The sequence below is a fragment of the Hypanus sabinus genome, chromosome 26, assembly GCF_030144855.1.
Source record: "Hypanus sabinus isolate sHypSab1 chromosome 26, sHypSab1.hap1, whole genome shotgun sequence".
NCBI classification, from domain to species: domain Eukaryota; kingdom Metazoa; phylum Chordata; class Chondrichthyes; order Myliobatiformes; family Dasyatidae; genus Hypanus; species Hypanus sabinus.
In genome coordinates, this window is record NC_082731.1 from 48,019,413 (window position 1) to 48,036,285 (window position 16,873).

General features: G+C 42.0%; 1 protein-coding gene across 1 annotated transcript in view; it reads left to right on the plus strand.

Moving 5' to 3' along the window:
- Positions 1-16,873, plus strand: part of LOC132381547 (uncharacterized) — a 55,210-nt gene that overhangs the window by 4,666 nt on the left and 33,671 nt on the right. The gene's annotated exons all lie outside the window — the stretch shown is intronic.

Genomic DNA, 16,873 nt, shown 5'->3' on the forward strand with positions numbered 1-16,873 from the left:
ATGGGGCAGTGTTGGATCTCCTGTTAGGGAATGTGATAGGTCAGCTGACAGATGTATGTGTTGGGGAGCACTTCGGGTCCAGTGATCACAATAGCATTAGCTTCAATATAATTATGGAGAAGGACAGGACAGGACCTAGAGTTGAGATTTTTGACTGGAGAAAGGCTAACCTTGAGGAGATGCGAAGGGATTTAGAGAGAGTGGATTGGGTCAAGTTGTTTTATGGGAAGGATGTAATAGAGAAATGGAGGTCATTTAAGGGTGAAATTATGAGGGTACAGAATCTTTATGTTCCTGTTAGGTTGAAAGGAAAGGTTAAAGGTTTGAAAGCACCATGGTTTTCAAGGGATATTAGAAATTTGGTTCGGAAAAAGAGGGATGTCTACAATAGATATAGCCAGCATGGAGTAAAGGAATTGCTCGAGGAATATAAAGAATGTAAAAGGAATCTTAAGAAAGAGATTAGAAAAGCTAAAAGAAGGTATGAGGTTGGTTTGGCAAATAAGGTGAAAGTAAATCCGAAAGGTTTCTACAGTTATATTAAAAGCAAGAGGATAGTGAAGGATAAAATTGGCCCCTTAGAGAATCAGAGTGGTCAGCTATGTGTGGAGCCGAGGGAGATGGGAGAGATTTCTTCTCTTCGGTATTCACTAAGGAGAAGGATATTGAATTGTGTAAGGTGTGGGAAACAAGTAAGGAAGTTATGGAACCTATGACAATTAAAGAGGTGGAAGTACTGGCACTTTTAAGAAATTTAAAAGTGGATAAATCTCCGGATCCTGACAGGATATTCCCCAGGACCTTGAGGGAAGTTTGTGTAGAAATAGCAGGAGCACTGACAGAGATCTTTCAGATGTCATTAGAAACGGGGATTGTGCCGGAGGATTGGCGTATTGCTCATGTGGTTCCATTGTTTAAAAAGGGTTCTAGAAGTAAGCCTAGCAATTATAGACCTGTCAGTTTGACATCAGTGGTGGGTAAATTAATGGAAAGTATTCTTAAAGATAGTATTAATAATTATCTGGATAGACAGGATCTGATTAGGAGTAGCCAGCATGGATTTGTGTGTGGAAGGTCATGTTTGACAAACCTTATTGAATTTTTTGAAGAAGTTAAGAGGAATGTTGACGAGGGTAAGGCAGTGGATGTAGTCTATATGGACTTCAGCAAAGCCTTTGACAAAGTTCCACATGGAAGGTTAGTTAAGAAGGTTCAGTCGTTAGGTATTAATGCTGGTGTAATAAAATGGATTCAACAGTGGCTAGATGGGAGATGCCAGAGAGTAGTGGTGGATAATTGTTTATCGGGATGGAGGCCGGTGACTAGCGGGGTGCCTCAGGGATTTGTTTTGGGCCCAATGTTGTTTGTAATATACATAAATGATCTGGATGATGGGGTGGTAAATTGGATTAGTAAGTATGCCGATGATACTAAGGTAGGAGGTGTTGTGGATAATGAGGTGGGTTTTCAAAGCTTGCAGGGAGATTAATGCCAGTTAGAAGAATGGGCTGAACGTTGGCAGATGGAGTTTAATGCTGAGAAGTGTGAGGTTCTACATTTTGGCAGGAATAATCCAAATAGAACATACAGGGTAAATGGTAGGGCATTGAGGAATGCAGAGGAACAGAGAGATCTAGGAATAACAGTGCATAGTTCCCTGAAGGTGGAGTCTCATGTAGATAGGGTGGTGAAGAAGGCTTTTGGAACGCTGGCCTTTATAAATCAAAGCATTGAGTACAGAAGTTGGAATGTAATGTTAAAATTGTACAAGGCATTGGTAAGGCCAAATTTAGAATATTGTGTGCAGTTCTGGTCACCGAATTATAGGAAAGATATCAATAAATTAGAGAGAGTGCAGAGATGATTTACTAGGATGTTACCTGGGTTTCAGCACTTAAGTTACAGAGAAAGGTTGAACAAGTTAGGTCTCTATTCATTGGAGCGTAGAAGGTTGAGGGGGGATTTGATCGAGGTATTTAAAATTTTGAGAGGGATAGATAGAGTTGACGTGAATAGGCTGTTTCCATTGAGAGTAGGGGAGATTCAAACGAGAGGACATGATTTGAGAGTTAGGGGGCAGAAGTTTAAGGGAAACACAAGGGGGTATTTCTTTACTCAGAGTGATAGCTGTGTGGAATGAGCTTCCTGTAGAAGTAGTAGAGGCCAGTTCAGTTGTGTCATTTAAGGTAAAATTGGATAGGTATGTGGACAGGAAATTGGAGGGTTATGGGCTGAGTGCGGGTAGGTGGGACTAGGTGAGATTAAGAGTTTGGCACGGACTAGGAGGGCCGAGATGGCCTGTTTCCGTGCTGTGATTGTTATATGGTTTGTTATATGGTTAACACACACAAAATGCTGGTGGAACACAGCAGGCCAGGCAGCATGAAACAGGTTTCTCACCCTGACTTGCTCCAGGTCACTAAGTTGCCTGCAGTAATCTTATGAATTGCAATGTACTGCTGTGACAAAATACACAAATTTCATTACATATGTTAGTGATGATAAAATCTAATTCTGATATGGATCTCTATTGTGGACTGAGTGGGAAAGGGGCAGGGAGAGAGGAAATCATGGTCGGAAAAAGGGGAATGGAGAGGGGAGGGAGTGGGAAGCACTGGAAAGACATTCAGTAATGATCAATAACCGAATTGTTTAGAATCAGTCCTTGCCTGGTGTCTCAGGACTGGGTGCCCCAATCAGTCAATCCACTCTCTCTGATAGTGAGAACCAACCATCCCATACAACATCCTGGTGAATCTCCTGTCTATTCTCTTCTGCCATGTTCCTCTTTCACTATGGTGCCCAAACTGTGTGTTGTACAGTAATGCCATAATCTCCATGCTCTATTTGATGCATTGGAAGATCTATTGACATAAACTCCAGGGTCTCTCTGTTCCTCAGAGCTTCCTTGGGTCCATGTTCTGTATATCCTCATCTTTTTTGTCCTCCAAAAATTCAACACTTCACATTTTTAAATTCTATTTGCTGATTCTCTGCTCCTTAACTATTCATTAAAGTCATACTGTAGCCAACATCCACCTCCTCATTATCAAAAACAACTCTAATTTTCATGACATGTGTAAACTTCACTATAACAGCTCATACGGTCATTCTCAGCTTCTTCATGTATATAATTTAGCTTTAATTGATTTTATAAGTTATAAGCCTGCACAGACAACCAGCATAGAATATTAGTGATTTGCACCATTTTCCATGTATGAAACGGTATAAATGTCTTGCAGCAGCAGGAAATGTAAAAATTGGAGATGATCTTGTTTAAAATTAATGAATGACGCTGTTTCACATATGGCTGGAAAAACTGTGGTGCCAGTTGTCTGCATATGCTGCATCTGTTGGCTTTATTGCAATGGCAGTTGATATGCCATTTTCTGTTTTCCTCCTCAGGAACTTATCACTCTCAAATTATTTAGGAGCAAGAACCCTGTCTTGTTTTTTTTTCTTTACCCTTCATTCCTCACTAAAGTTTTCCATGGGTGTTCATCGTACCCTTGGCATTTGTACAAGTTATTTAATTCACACACGTAGTGGTTTGTCTCAGGATAACAAGGTAACTAATTCCAGGAAGTGAATCTGATCCCTCACTTCAGTTTTTCATGGGTGTTCGTAGTACCCTCGGCCAGAGGTATAGGCTATTTAATTCAACACACATAGTGACTTGTCCCAAGATCGCAAGGTAACTGATACCAGGAAATGAATCCTATGACTGATGTGAAGTTACCTAGAAATCATCATTGTGGTGTTTGATTCGGAAGACATAAATATGTGTTATATTTTAGATAAATCTTCACAGAAAGCAGCACAGTGTAACTAAAATTTTCAATAGAAATATACATTCAGTGGCCACATTATCAGGTACACCTGTTTATCTACTCGTTAATGCAAGTATCTAGTCAGCCAATCATGTGGCAGCAACTCAACACATAAAAGCATGCAAGAGTTGATGTTCCAACCAAACATCAGAATGGGAAGAAATGTGATTTAGGTGACTTTGACCATTGAATGATTGTTAGTGACAGAGGGGGTGTTTTGAGAATCTCAGAAACTACTGATTTCCTAGGATTTTAACACACAACAGTCTCTAGAATTTATAGAGAATGGTGTGAAAAACAAAAATTATCCAGTGAGTGAATGAGAGAGGCCAGAGGAGAATGGCCAGACTGATTCAAGCTGATAGGAAGATTGCAGAAGAGCCTCTCTGAAAGGACAACATGTCAAATCTTGAAGTGGATGGGCTGCAATAGCAGATGTCCACACTGGATTCTATTTCTGTACCTAATAAAAGTGGCATTTGACTATATAGACGAGCTTTGTTCAGGAAACTACAAATAAATAAACATGTTCATGTAAAATAATAAATTTTATGTTTGTTAAGTACTTGCTATACTCAAATTGTACTTGAGCACAAACAATCGACACACAGCGCCTTCCTGGCACCTCGGGGTCTAATTGAACTTGAGCACTAACAATCAATCCAGGCAATACCTTGGGTACAAGGGTTCCTTCCTGGCACTTCGGGGTCTATGCAAAGACTGCACAGAAGGTCTTGTATTGAGGAGAGTCTAGGACCAGGGAGCACAAACTCAGAATAGTAGGATGTCTCTCTAGAACAGATGAGGATTTTCTTGAGCCAGAGAATGGTGAATCTTTGAATTCATTGATACAGACAGTTTGTCATTGACTATGTTTAAAGTAGAGTTTGATAGGTTCTTGATTAGTAAGGGTGTCAAAGGTTACAGGGAGAAGGCAGGTCAATGGATAGAGAAGAAAATAAATCAGCCATGATGAATGGTGGAACAGACTCAATGCGTCAAATAAGGTGATAAAACATAGAAGCAGAATTAGGATACTTGTCAAATATTCTCAAACTCAGGGAATATCCCAACCTGGGGTCCACAGACCCCTCTGTTAATGGTAGGACTCCATGGCATAACAAAAGGTTGGAAACATCTGCTAACTCTAATCTCTAGTTATCCACTCAATCTATGCATCTTAACCTCCAGATGTAGGGCTTGGAATCCTTTAGCAAATAAAGTACCAGAGGGCATGGATTGAGAATAAGAGGTCAGTTATTTAAAACAGAGTTGAGGAAGAGCTTCTTCTCCCAGAGAGTTGTGGAGGTGTGGAATGCACTGCCTCGGAAGACGGTGGAGGCCAATTCTCTGGATGCTTTCAAGAAGGAGCTAGATAGATATCTGATGGATAGGGGAATCAAGGGATATGGGGACAAGGCAGGGACTGGGTATTGATAGTGAATGATCAGCCATGATCTCAGAATGGTGGTGCAGACTCGAGGGGTCGAATGGTCTACTTCTGCACCTATTGTCTATTATCTATAAAAAGATTTGATGGTGGGAATGCTGGTGTCTTTTTTTTTTGAATGGATGAAAAGACTCAAGTTTGTTCTGATTTTTGTCTGTGCTCTGATCTATTAAAGATGGGGAATTGTCTCAGCTCTTTACCTGTACATATTATCATCCCTGCCATGTCACCATTGGCTCTCCACTGAGCCCATTAATGGCTGTACTCCGAGGAGCCCCAAGAAATTTCATCTCCCCTCACTGGAAGGGAATGGAAATAGCAAATCCCCACATGAAGGGTTAATGTCAATGACCCTAGTGCTGATTCCAAGAAAATAATTCCCTGAGACTGATGGTATCATGGATTATGAGTCAAAGAAATGAAATCACTTTCCATTTAAACAGACAGAATTTTGGACAAATGTTTAAGACTTTTGGAATTAATGTTGAATTACTGGATCAGATCAGTATAATGTAATGAATTCTGGACAGTTAATGGGAAAGCTTTTGGCACATTGGTCTTCATAAATCAATGTATTGAGTACAGGAGTTGGGATGTTATGTTGTAATTCTGTAAGATGTTGCTAACACCTAATTTGGAGTATAGTGTGAAGTTTTTGCCAATGGCCCACAGGAGAGATATAAACAAGATTGAAAGAATACACAGAAAATTTATAAAATTTTGCCAGATCTGGAGGACCTGAGTTATAAGGAAAGATTGAATAGGCTAGGACTGTATTCCATCAAATGTAGAAGATTTGATAGAGGTACACAAAATTATGAGGGATATAGATAGGGTAAATGCAAGGAGGCTTTTTCCACTGAAGTTGGGTGAGACTACAACCAGAGGTCATGGATTAAGGGTGAAAGGTGAGAAGTTTAAGGCAAACATGAGGGGTAACTTCTTCACTCAGAGGTTGTGAGTGTGGAGCAAGCTGCCAGCGTAATTGGTCCATGCAAGCTTGATTTCAAAATTTAAGAGCCATTGAGATAGCAACATGGATGGTAGGAGTGCGTAGGAGTACGTGTGCAGGTCGATGGGAGTAGGCAGTTTAAATGGTTCAGCATGGACTAGAAGGGCCTGTTTCTGTATTGTACTTTTCTATGACTCTTTGACTCTAATTGTAATAGAACATATGCTTTACTTAGACCTTAGCATAATAATTTTATTCTGTAATCAAGACCTAGTCTGCTACCTAAGTCTTCCTGTCACCACCAATATGTTATCAAAGTGTAGTTTTGCTAGTAATCTTGTCCACTAAGAATGTAAAAGCTGTACCAAATTCATGTCCAGGTAGATCAGCTTTGATGGGTCTTCTGGTGTGCTGCGCACCAGTTATTAAATAAATTGCCTATTATTTCAAACACCAACTCTGTGTGATCTTCATTTTGTTGTAGTGAGGGTAGAGAGGTATGAATGGGTGAATTATATATGTGCAAATTTTATAAATATGTCACTACTTTTGAAATAACAGAAATTGATCTCCTCTTTATCTCTGCCCTTTACTCTGTTTGTGAGAGATTCCAATTAATCCATTGCATTGCCTCATCGGTCAACTAAACTTTAATATTCACACAAGTCACTCCTGACTTTTTCAAAAGTCATCATTTGACTCTTCAAGGCTAGAGCTAATAATAAAAAAATTGTTACTTAGGCTCTGTTATCAGTACTGACGTTTGCTAATTGTTTTGTCTATTTTGTGTTTTGTTATCAGCTGAAGCTGCTCAACAGGAACGTAGTTTAACTTGTCCTTCAACAGAACTAACTGAACTGCCTAAAGTCCAATGTTAACTCTTTCCTAACAGGAAATCTCACTGCAACACACACAAAATGCTGGAGGGACTCAACAGGCCAGGCAACAACTAGGAAAAGAGTACAGTCGACGTTTCAGGCCGGAACGTTGATTGCAGAGTCCTGCCGAAGGGCTTTGGCCTGAAACGTCGACTGTACTCTTTTTCCTAGATGCTGCCTGGCCTGCTGAGTTCCTCTAGCATTCTGAGTGTGTTGCTTGGATTTCCAGCATCTGCAGATTTTCACGTGTGTGGAAATCTCATTGCAGTGGCTACTGAGCCAGCAACTTAAAGGGAAATGATAAGACACTTGTAAAGGAAAAAAACTTGAAAAGCATTAAGAGATAAGGCAGGGATATGAGATTAAAGGGATTGGTAATTGTTTTGTGAATCATTCTTCGGGATGTGGGGATTTTTAGCAACTGACCCACATTTGTACAAACACTGACATGACATCCCCTAATTCATTCTGCATTGTAATATACAAAGTACAATCATAGTAGCAACTTTATTGTAGGATTAGATGGGCTGAATGACCACAGTCTATACTGTAAAGATGGAGATGAGCTGCGATGTTCATCAATGCTGTGGTTCTGACTTTATTAGGGTCATAGGGACGGTTTCGGGGACAGGTTAAAGATAAGGATGCCAGTGATCAGACTGGCATTTTCTAGTTGTTGCCTGGCCTGTTGAGTCCCTCCGGCATTTTGTGTGTGTTGCAGTGAGATTTCCTGTTAGGAAAGAGTTAACTTTGGACTTTAGGCAGTTGAGTTAGTTCTGTTGAGGGACAAGTTAAAGATAAGGAGCCAGTGTTCAGAGTTCAGGCCAGAGCTTAAAGATCAGTGATACTGGAGATTGGGTTAGCAGGAACTGAGGAGATCAGCAATCCCTAGGTTGGCGAATCCTGAGTCAGAAATCCATAAGCGTGGGAGTTATGAAGGCTGGTAATCCTCCAGGGCACCTGAATATCAGAGGTTCACAATAGTCTAATCTGAGGCCCAAAACACTCCACAGTCAAAGGGCAGTGATCCTGGAGGTTAGGTTGGCAGGTGCTGAGGAGACCAGTGACTCCCAGGTCGGCGAGTCCTCAGTACAGTGTACAGTGGGAGTTATGAGGGCCTGTGATTCCCCAGCTCACTGGAGTCAGAGATCCATGCAGTTCCAGAAGTATAGTCTCAAAGGTCAAATCCGTGATTGGCAAGTCCTGGGGCCAATGAAATCTGAAGAGCAAAGCCAAAGGTTGAAGTCTAGAGTTCAGCAACTCTGGAGGTAGAGGCCCGAAGGTCGAATCTGTGAGTCTGCGTCTAAGGACTGGAGCCCTGGTCTCTGTGTGTGAGCGGGTGGGAAAAGGGTTTGTTTCGCTGTTTTGTTCTGTTGCTGTTATTTGTGTTGCTCTGTTGAGCTTTGCAGGCATGCAGTGTTTGTGCTGGAATGTGTGGTGACACTTGAAGTCGGCCCCCCTCACCCAACACATCCTTGGGTGTATTGGTTGTTAACACAAACAATCCAATTCACTATAGAGTTGTGTTTCAATGTATGTAGTTAAACAAGTTTGAATCTGAGAAAGTGATAAGTATATACAGAGCCCATAGAACAGAACAGGCCCATAGCAATGAGGTTTCTCAAAGCTCAACAATGTTTGGTTAAAAGGAGACCATCGCGGGCATTCGGGCTCATTCCAACGCCCAATCAGTGGTGGGAGCAGGCCACAGCGACAAAGTTTCTCACAGGTTGGCGACGCTGGTTTAAAAGTCCAGAAGGGTCGGGGGTAGGTCAGTGGTGAGAGTAGGTTCTTGATTGGACATGGCATCAAAGGTTATGGGGAGAGGCCAGGAAATGGCGTTGAGGAGGCGAAAATAAAAGGGATCAGCCATGATGAATGGCGGAGCAGACTCAATGGTCCAAAGTCTGACAGGAGGCTTTGGCTCGAAAGAGGCATTAGCTTTGGGTAAGTTTCTGTTAAAGGTTCCCTTTTTTCCCTCTCTTACCATACCTAGTGTAGTAAATGGCTGTTGAGTGTTCTTCATGCCAGATGTTGGAGTCCTGGGAGACCCAGAGTCTCCCAGGGAACTACATCTGAGTGAAGTGCATCTGGCTGCAGCTCCTTGCAGACAACGTTAGGGATCTAGAGCAGCAGCTGGATGACCTTTGACTTGTACAGGAGAGTGAGGAGATAATCGATCAGAGTTATGGGGAAGTAGTCATCCCGAAGTTGCGGATGGCGAGTAGCTGGGTGACTGTCAGGGGAAATAGAAATGTGAATAGGAATTTAGCACAGAGCATCCTGTGGCCAGTCCCCTCAATAATAAGTATACTGTTCTGCATATTGTTGTGGGGTATGATCTTCCAGAAGACTACCACTGAGACCAGGTTACTGGCACTGAGCATAGGTCAGTGGTGCAGAAGAGATGGGAGGAGAAGAGGGATGCAGTAGTGATAGAGGACAATAGTCAGGGGAACAGAGGAGATTTTGTGGACGTGAATGGGATATCCAACTGGTATGTTGCCTCCCTGGTGCCAGGATCAGGGATGTCTCGGATCACATCCACAGCATTTTGGAGAGGAAGTGAACAGCCAGATATCTTGGTGCATATTGGTACCAATGACATGGGAAGTATAAGCAATGAGGTCCTGAAAAGAGCTAGGTAGAAAGCTGAGAAGCAGGACATCCAGGGTAGTAATTTCTGGATTGCTGCCTATGCTGTGTGCAGTGAGAGTAGAAACAGGATGATTTGGCAGATTAATGCATGGTTAGAAGCTGGTGCGGGGGGTATGGCTTCAGATTCTTGGATCGTTGGGATCTCTTCTAGGGAAGGTATGATCTGTACAATAATGAAGTGTTGTATCTGAACCTGAGAGGGAACCGATGTTCTCACGGGTAGGTTTGTTAGAGCTGTTAGGGAGGGTTTAAACTAATTTGGCGCGGGGTGGGGGGAAGAGGAGTGAAGGGACTCAGGATAGGATGAATGGTGAAAAAGCAAAGATAGACTGTCAGGAAGCGCAGGCAGATGATAGGACAAAATTGCTGCTAACAGGGTGAGTATCAGTGCATTACAGATGCAGAATCAAAAAGGGTAACAAACATAGCACTCAAAATGTGCTATCTTAATGCACAGATTATGAGAAATAAGGTGGATGATCTTGTTGGACTAATATGGTGTTGTGGCCATCACTGAATTGTGGGTGAAGGATGGTTTTAGTTGAGAGCTGAATATCCAAGGTTACACCATGTATCAGAGGGATAGGCAGAGGAGGCGGTATGGTTCTATTGGTAAGGAATGGCATCAAATCAGTAGAAAGATGTGACATAGGATTATAAGATGTTGAATACTTGTGGGTTTGGTTAAGAAACTGCAAGGGTAAAAAGACCCTGATGGTAGTTATATACAGTTCTTCCAACAGTAGCTGGAATGTGGACTACAGATTACAATGGGAAATAGAAAAGGCATGTCTAAAGGGCAATTGTATGACAACTATGGGAGATTTTAACATGCAGGTAGATTGGGAAAATCAGGTTGGTAATGGATCTCAAGAGAATAAATTTGTTGAATGCCTACAAGGCGGCTTTTTAGAGGAGTTTGTTGTTGAGCCTACTAGGAGATCAGCTATATTGGATTGGGTGTTATGTAATGAGCCAGAGGCGATTAGGGTGCTTAAGGTAAAGGAACCATTAAGAGGAAGTGATTACAATATGATTCAATTCAACTTGAAATCTGATAGGAGTGAAAGAAGTTACAGAGGTATGAGAGAGGAGTTGGCCGAAGTAAATTGGAAGGAGATGCTGGCAGGGAAGACAGCAGAGCAGCAAAGGCGTGAGTTCCTGGGTAAAATGTAGAAGTTGCAGATTGCAGATTAGATGTATTATAAAAACAAAGAAATATTCAAATGGCAAAATACTTCAACCATGGCTGACAGGGGAAGTCAAAGCCAATGTAAAAGAAAAAGAGAGGGCAAACAATAACACAAAAACTAATGGTAAGACAGAGGATTGAGAAGCTTTTAAAAACTTACAGAAAGCAACTAAAAGAAGCTTTAGGAGGGAAAAGATGAAATATGAAAGCAAGCTAGCAAACAATATCAAAGTAGATAGTAAAAACTTTATCAAGAAAATAAAAAATAAAAGAGAGATGAGAGTGAAAATTAGGCTGGGGAAATAATATCAGGGGACAAGGAAATGGCAGATGAACCAAATGAGTATTTTGCATCAGTCTTCACTATGGAAGACACCAGTAGTGTGCCAGTGTCACAACCACAGATTCAGCAGTGCAGCAGATATGGCAATTGTGCTCGTGAATATGCACATTTCAGTTAATTATTATTTAATTTTGATAGCATTTAACTCCATTTATTCTGTTGTAGTATTTGTTGAAACTTGGGTACAGCAATGCTTTACTGCCTGCTTGCGTTCTGCCTTGTCTGAGAAACTGGATTGTCAATTGACTTCGAAAACTAGCAGTATTTGTTTTATTCTTAGTTGTTCTTTTTAACTGCAGTGTAGGCTTCATTTTCCATCTGAGAGTTTTAGTTAACAGCCCTGTTCAGCTTAGCATTTATTGTTTTCTTTTCCCTTTAACACTGTTTGCATTAAAGTCTGTGAGCTATCGACCTGCTTCAGTGTCTCTCACTCTGCACTTAGGCCATATCTGCATTGGGTGACAGCCAAATGTTGAAGGGTGCAAGGGAGAAATGAGTACAGTTACTATTACAAGGGAGAAGGTGCTCAAAAAGCTGAAAGACCTGAAGGTTCATAAATTATCCAGACCAGATGAACTGCACCCTAGGGTTCTGAAAGAGGTAGTGGTAGAGATTATAGTGGCATTAGTAATGATCTTTCAAAAATCATTGGACTCTGGTGTGATGCCTGAGGACTGGAAAATTGCAAATGTCTCAACACCCTTTAAGAAAGGAGGAAGACAGCAGAAAGGAAATTATAGATTAGTTAGTTTGACCTCAGTGCTTGAGAAGATGTTGGAGTCGATATTCAAGGATGAGGTTATGGAGACACAGGTCAAGCTAGGACGAAGTCAGTATGGTTTCCTTAAGGGACAATCTTGCCTGAGGAACCTGTTGGAATTCTTTGAAGAGATACACATGGGATAGATAAAGGGGATGCAGTGGGTGTTGTATATTTGGACTTTCAGAAGACTTCAAATGTGCAGACTATTTTCTAAATGGAGAGAAAATCCAAAAATCTGAGATGCAAAGGGACTTGAGACACCCTAAAGGTGAACTTGTAGGTTTAGTCAGGGTTCATAGAAGTGCTCTTTGCAGATGACTGTGCACTCATGGTGCACCAAGAGGACCACCTACAAACAATGGTCAGCAGGTTCTCCACTGCATCTAGATTGTTTGGCTTGACAATCAGCCTCGGTAAAACAGAGGTCCCCCTGCAGCCTGCACCTAACAGCGCCCTGCCGCAGCCATGCATCACCTTCAATGACACACAACTACGGAACGTTGACAACTTCAAATACCTGGGGAGTGCCATCTCCAGCTATGGTGCCCTTGATAAAGAAATCACGTCCAGGATCCAGAGAGCCAGGCACTCGGAAGGCTCCGGATCAAAGTTCTGCAGCACAAAGACATTCGCCTCTGCACTAAACTGAAGGTTTACAATGCTGTTGTGGTCTCATCACTTCTATATAGCTGTGAAACTTGAACACTGTATCGCAGACATGTCAAAGAGCTTGAACAATTCCACAATCATGCTCTTGGATCAATCATGCAAATCTGCTGGCAAGACCGTATCTCCAATCTGACAGTCCTGGACCGAGCCAGTTCCACAAGCATTGAAGCCAAGGTTTTGAAAGCTCAGCTCAGATGGACAGGCCATGTGATCTGCATGGATGAGTCCAGAATGCCGTGTCAGTTGTTCTATGGAGAACTGGAGCAGGGCAACCGTGCCCAAGGTCGTCCAAGGAAGAGGTACAAGGACAACCTCAAGTCAAACCTTAAGTGGACCAAACTCCAGCCCTGCGATCTCGAACACACTGCTGCTGATCGGTCCAAGTGGCGCAATCTATGCTCCAAGGCAGCAAACAACTTCCAAGCCAACTGGCGCATGCAGCGCCTCAAGACGAGTCATGAAAGACACACAAAGGCATCCGCACCTGCCCCAACAGGCGGTGCTCCTTGACCCATCTGCAACCGTATCTGTGCTTCGGACTTCAGCCTCAGAAGTCATATGTGTGCCCACAGACATTGACTGCGCAACACATTCGTCTTCCTCGGACTTGAGAGACTACTACAAAAGAGGAAGGCAAATGCAATGTAAGCATTCATTTCAAGAGGTCTGGAATATAAAAGCAGGGATGTGATGCTGAGGTACTGGTGAGACTTCACTTTGTATATAGTAAACAGTCCGGGCTCCTCATCCAAGAAAATAAGTACTACCGTTGGAGAGGGTTCAGAGAAGCTTCACAAGGATGATCCGGGAATGAAAGGGTTATCATACAAGGAAGGTTTGATAGCTCTGGGTCTGTACTTTTTGGAATTTAGAAAGATGAAGGGGGATCTCATTGAAACCTTTCAGATGTTGAAAGGCCTAGACAGAGTAGATGTGGAAAGGATGCTTACCATGGTGGAATAGTCTAGAATAAGAGGCACAGCCTCAGGATAGAGGGGCGTTCATTTAAAACAGAGATGCGGAGAAACTTCAAACAAGAGAAAATCAGCTGATGCTGGCAATGCAAGCAACACACTCAAAATGTTGGAGGAATTCAGCAGGCTAGGTACCATCTATGGAAAAGAGTACAGTTGACATTTCTGTCCAAGATCCTTCATTGGAGAAATTCCTTTAGCCAGATGGTGGTGAACTTGTGGAATTTATTAACACAGACAGCTGTAGAGGCCTGGTTGTTGGAAGTATTCAAGGTAGAGCTTGATATGTTCTTGATTAGACATTGTGTCAAAGGTTACAGGAAATGCCAGGAGTGGGGTTAAGGAGGGATAAAAAGGATTCGCCAATATTGAGTGGCAGAGCAGACTCGATGGACCAAATGGCCTAATTCTACTCCTATGTCTTATGGTCATTTTCTTGAGATTGGTTGCCACACTAAGTCATTCTGCATCCAGGCAGAATGCTTTCTGTGGTGCATCAATAAAAAATGGTGAGAGTCTACGGGAATATGCCATATTTCTTTAGCCTCCTGAGGAAGTAGAGATGTTATCATTCTCCCATGGATGTGCAGCCAAGTTATTGAAGTTTTGTAACTCAGAAACATACCATTTAGCCCGACAGATCCGTGTCGGGTTTTAAGCTTCATTCTTTCAGGTTGCAGACTTGCTTCCAATGGAGTTCTGAAAACCAGTGGTATTCCTGTGATGGTCACACAGAAGTACAAAGAGATATGAATACCAGGAGTCGTTCATAAGTGAGTTGAGCCTCTTCTCTTAACCAAAGGAATTAAGATGAGGCCCTCCTATTCCTGAGATCCATTGATATGTTTGAGTCCCAAGTCCAGATGGAAGTAATTTTTTTTGAAGAATCTTCTGGCCACTTTGAGCTTTTCATGCACATTATTTTTAGTTGTGGAATCCACTTAATGTTGAGCCAGAGTAAAGCTGACTATTTTTGGACTGTTTTGACACAGGAACCCACAGCTCTGTCTGGTCTGACTAACTTTGCTTGAAGCTACACTATTGTGAAAAAAGCTTGGATACATTTTCAACAAATGCAAAACCTCATGAAAAGGTGCCTTTTCCACACACAGCTCTGTTATGTGCTGTCAATTCTTCATTTCACTATTGGGGTGGATAGAGTCAGAGATTCACACAGTAATCAGGCACATTTTTCCACTGTGTTAATGCTGACCGTCACGCTTACCTACATTAAATCCACTTGTCTACATTAATTCCATGTTCCTCTATGCCCTGCTCAGTCAAGTACTTATCAAATCAAATTGAAGTTTAATTATCATTCAACCTTACATATATACAGCTGAACGAAACACCATTATATACAAGCACACAATCCTGCCTGTCAATCCACCAGCTAAAAACTGGAGGACAGCACCAAATGGAGAGGTCAGCCCCCAAATGAGCACAGATGCCATACTACATGGCCTCCAGAGTGTCCTGGACTGCAGGATCAAGGAAGTCCATGGTTTGAGGCCTATTCCTCTCTACAACCAAGGCCATGCAGCTCCCCTACCATTTTTCATGCCACCAAACAAGGAAAACAAAGCCTGAGGCATCTTATGTTATCAATGTCCAATGGGGTTTTGTGATTGCAAGAGAAATGCCCAAGAAAATCACCCGTGGTTACACTGCATGACTCTGATGCCTTTGAGGCTTTCCTGTAGTGGGCAGCAACAGCAAATGCACCCACGTAATGAATAGCACATGGATGGGGTCATCCTGCAGTACCCAAAGTTCCTGAAGTCTGGCGTTGCCTTGAGATTGCAAAAAAAACACCATTGCTTGGCCCTGAGAGACTGCTGTGTCCGAGTGCACCACCAGCTTACTGAAAGTCTGTCAAGTTGCCTCTTAAATATTGTTACTTCTGTCTTCACCACTTCCTCTGACTGTTCATTCCAGGTACCAACTATGTGTGAAATATTCACTGCTCAGCTCCCCTTTAATCTGTCTCCTTCTCTCCTTATGTCCTGTAGTTTGAGACACCCTAACCCTGGGAAACAGACACTGGCTGTCTATACTAATTTAGAATCAGGCACATTCTCTCTGACGTAAGTTGTGAAATTTTTTGATTTGTGGCAGCAGTAAGATATTTTGCGTAAGTATCTGACATAAGTATGTAAGATATTAAAAATTATAATGAATTTCTATAAAACAAACAATAAACTCATAAATTGATACAGTAGATAGATAGGTGGTGATACTTGCAGGCTGCCCCTGGCACATCCTAGGTTGTGATAGTTGTTAGCAAAAATGACACATTTCACTGTATTTTTAATGATAAATAAATGAATCAGAATCTGATTCAGGTTTAGCATCACTGGCATACGTTGTGAAATTTGTTAACTTAGCAGCAGTATAATGAAATACATGATAATATAGGGAAAAAACTGAATTACAGTAAGAATATATGCATATTAAATAGTTAAATAAGTAATGAAGTAAACAGAAATACAAAGTAGTGAGGTAATTTTCAATGGTTCAACGTCCATTTAGAAATCAGATGGCAGGGGGAAGAAACTTTTCTTGAATTGCTGAGTGTGGGTCTTCAGGCGTATGTACCACCTTCCTGATGGTGACAATGAGAAGAGAGCATGTCCTGAGTGGTGGAGGTTGAACTCCATCTGCCACTTCTCAGCCCAGTTTTGTATCCTATCAATGTCCTGTTGTAACCTCTGACAACCCTCCAGACTACTCATAACACCTCCAACCTTTGTGTCATCAGCAAATTTACTAACCCATCCCTACACTTCCTCATCCAAGTCATTTATAAAAATCACAAAGAGTAGGGGTCCCAGGACAGATACCTGAGGCACACCACTGGTCACTGACCTCCATGCAGAATATGACCCATCTACAACTACTCTTTGCCTTCTGTGGGCAAGCCAGTTCTGGATCCACAAAGCAATGTCCCCTTGGATCCCATGCCTCCTTACTTTCTCAGTAATCCTTGCATGGGGTACCTTATCAAATGCCTTGCTAAAATCCATGTACACTACATCTACTGCTGTACCTTCAAGTCAAGTTTATTGTCATTTTGACCATAAACTGCTGGTACAATACACAGTAAAAATGAAACAACATTCCTCCAGGACCCTGGTGCTACATGAAACAACACAAAACTACAC